General features: G+C 38.4%; 1 protein-coding gene across 1 annotated transcript in view; it reads left to right on the forward strand.

Moving 5' to 3' along the window:
* Positions 1-606: 606 nt before the first annotated feature.
* Positions 607-3,798, forward strand: part of LOC102672371 (D-beta-hydroxybutyrate dehydrogenase, mitochondrial) — an 11,879-nt gene continuing 8,687 nt past the window's right edge. Inside the window, exon 1 of the mRNA XM_006607626.2 lies at positions 607-971. The gene's annotated coding sequence lies outside the window, so the exon portion shown is untranslated. The remainder of the gene's footprint in view (positions 972-3,798) is intronic.

Genomic DNA, 3,798 nt, shown 5'->3' on the forward strand with positions numbered 1-3,798 from the left:
AAGTATTACGCGAATCTTTCCCATCTTTACAGCATATTACGCGAGCTTAAAGCTTCCCCCTATTACACGTAATTTCAAATCCTTTCGACGTTCTCATTAAGAACCGGTAAACCATCGTCTTTCTCCTCCGTAAAATTGATCGCGAATTCACCGACATTTTGTCTGATTCCGCGCGAATTCGCAAGAGAACGATCCCCGCCATGCGTTCTCATGCGGATAAAAAAAAGGAGGGAGGGGTAGGCCACACCTGTTCAACCTTACTATCATCACCGTTCACAATCTAAAGCAAATTATTTTAAATAATTAATATTTTCCCCTGTTCCAAGCTCTCTCGAGCCTCGACTCGCGAATTTTACAACTTTTAATCAGCTGCATATTTTCAACGAACGATTCGTAACGCGATATCTCGCGCCATCCACCGCAGGCCCGAGAAATATCTTCCATGGTTCGTCATTTCGTTGAATAACGAAGGGCCGGGTCGCGTTCGACCGCGTAATAATTTGACCATTTGGGAGGTAATTCGTGCGACCCATCCGAAAGGGAATTCGAGGCACGTTAAACGCCACGTTCTTTAGAAATTAACCGTGGGCATAGGCGTAGGCCAGCGGGGAGCCGAAGAGGATCGCGGAGAGGAATAGACAACGGGCAAACGTAATTGTAGGCGCGGCGAAGATGGTTCGGCCGTGCCTTTTCCATTTGTCGAGGCGGCAAGCGTCGAAGCATCTTATACCGTTCGTCCTCGTAGGCATTCCAACCGGGAATTCTCGAAAGCCAGTTGTGCCGTAGAAACACGCGTCGCGGCCTGCCGCTCGCCGGTACTTTCCAAGTGCTCGTAAAATCGCCGTTTCCCTCGCTTTCTGCCGTTTTCGTGTCCACCGAATTTTCTTTCCGAGGGACCGTTCATCGAATACCGAAGTGCCTGCATCACCACCCACTTGCCCCGAAACTCTTGCGAATCATCGATTCTCTGTGTGTGAGTAATCCTTGTCAACTCGCGATCGATACTTTAACTTTTCCCTTCTTCTTTATTAACAATTATTTTGAGATTAATTAAACTTACGCGTTGATATAATTCGATGTATTTTTTTTCTTTTTTTTTTTTTTTATAGTATTATAGTATAGTATTATACATATGTAGTTACAGTCAAGTTTTATTTATTTATTACGAATTGCGGTCTAATGTAAATATAAAACATGTTTGCGGGATGGAAGAGAAGAGTGTACATAAGGAACGAAATTTACGAATTAAGAAAGGGAACACGAAATTTTGTAGTAAAGAAACAGAAGTTGCACGGGAGTCACGCGAATCATCTTTTGTTTATGATTGCTGCAAGACTGAATTTTTTACAATTGACAATTGGAATTTTTCTTCTTAACGATCGTTGTACAACGCTCGGACGAGCAAACATATCGTTAGACACGCTATTAAATTTTAGAGATTAATCATGGATTGCCATTAAAAATTTTTTTTAAAACGCGAAAACGATATGTTAATAGAAATTTTGCGATTAACATTAAACTTATCGCATCCGTAATTGCAATGAAGCGATAAGTTAATTAAGGATGAATTAGAGCGTGGATGGAGGAGCTGAGTAGTAGTGTAACGTGTAAAAAAGAAGAAAAAAGAAAAAAGGAAAAAAAATTGCACGTCGAAACATGAATATTGAACGATGTTGATTCGTTAGCAGATTCTTTACAGGTATTCGTATAGAATATTTTAATCAATGCGTTATAATTATTTATCGAATAAAGTCGAGAGAGAAATGTTCTTCTGTTGCCAAATATATAACCCCTTTTCCAAATATATATTTTTTGGCGAACCTCGCCAAAAATGGGAATGGAAAGACCACCTCGATGAAGGAATTTTTAAACTCTGCTAAATATTTTACATCGTACTCGATCGATCGAGAATCTTATTCGACTCTGTCTCATTCTATTGACACGGTTCGCCAGCAACGATAATCGGAAAGTTTCGAAGCGGAAGCGACGATCCTCGTTTAACAGCTAATCGAAGCAAACGAGTCGTTCGTGCAACGATACTTCCTTTCGCGAAAGCTCACACGATGCCTACAAGGCTAAGATCTTGCAAAATGTTAATTGCAAATTCGTATTCGTAAGATAAGAAATCGTGGAATTTTTATTAGCTGAAAAAAATCCGCAAGATTTAATCCAAACGATTAATTCATTAGAGTTTTAAAAAAAATTTATTCTTACAAAAATTGTTTGATTTTTTTTTAAATTTCATTTATAGAAGAAGAAGAAGAATAAAAAAAAAAAAAAAAGATCTAATTCAACGAAACAAATCGTATTCAACTTTCCAGTTAACTGAAAGTACTTGGCAACTTTCTAAGTACGTATCGTGGCCGGTAATATATGGACGAGATATCTGCGCGAACTCTAAAACTAAAATCGAGTCCAAGGATTCGCGTTAGTTATATAATCGCGAACGAAATCGTTCTTCTTCGCGTATCAATTACTTGCGTAACGATATCCCCTCCCCTTCTCCCCCTTCCTCCGAATTCGTCTCGATTCTTCGATCGTCGTTCTAGCGCGGAAAGGAATTTTAAACCGAACAATCGGAGAATAAAATTCTAAATTTTGTAAACGACAAACCGTGAAATTTCGAAGTTAGTAATTCTCGAACGCGTTTCGAGGATGTTTATCTATTTCGAGGTTTATCTGATCGCGCGGCAAAGCGCAACAGGAAAACGGACGATAATTATCGTACGAAACATTAATGGACGAGGATATCCAGGAACCGCAAAGTATTTAACTTTTCCACACGGTCACTCGCGGTCAACGTGGAGTACCGTTGCACGTTTACTGTTGTGTACTGGACGGTGTGTATCTACGCAGTTGTTAGCCACTGCTTACAAGCAACGATTTTCACGATCCCGTGAGCTTCGAACGAGCCAGAAATATCTCTGACAATTATACGAAGAATATGCGCGGTTTCCCCGCGAGTGGCTTCCGTTAAATTTGCGCGCCGATCCTCCTTGCTTTCCTTCGAATCATGATTCGTTCGAAGATGGATTGGGTTAATTCTCTAGCGAGATTCTCAACCGCCCGCATGAAAAAGTAGCGGAAGCCTCGATGCGTGTTAATTTGAATGTTTCGCGGTCGAAGGACGGGATAATAATTACATCCATCATCGCCGACATTTTTTAATTGCGGACGATCGTTGAGATGTACAATTTGTGATTTTAAAAAAAAAAAAAGAAAAGAAAGGAAAAGAAAAGGAAGGAAAAGAAAAGAAGAAAAATATTTAAGAGCCTGAATTTAATTGGAAATTTTTCGATAATCAATCGTCGCGTGTGTTCCGTTTTCGGATTAGTAATTAGTATATTATGACATCTTATTTTTTTTTTACTACGAATTGTTTACGTATTATGAGAGAGCGATAAAATTCCTCTACGATGACGATTGAGGATCAACTAATAAATATTAGGATATATAGTCACGTATGTACGATTGCAATATTCGAACGAGTTGTACTAGTCCTTCTTAAAAGTTAAGTGAGGATTAGAAACAGGAATAAATCTAAATTTTCCAAAAGAAAACATTATATGAAACGAGCAAAAAGTTTATATTCTTAAAAACACGAAAAGAATATTGAAAATCGCGAATGATCCTAATTTTTTGATCACTATGTACGATGGTACTTTTCCATTCAGAATTATTTTAGTCGGATTTTAAAGTCGAGACGACGATACTTTCGTTTCCCTGAAGATTTCTTTTAATTAATATGTCTAAATTTTCCAAAAAAAAAAATTATATGAAACTTTTCGATCAGTATAC

Source organism: Apis dorsata, unplaced genomic scaffold (genome assembly GCF_000469605.1).
Source record: "Apis dorsata unplaced genomic scaffold, Apis dorsata 1.3 scaffold_8, whole genome shotgun sequence".
NCBI classification, from domain to species: Eukaryota; Metazoa; Arthropoda; class Insecta; order Hymenoptera; family Apidae; genus Apis; species Apis dorsata.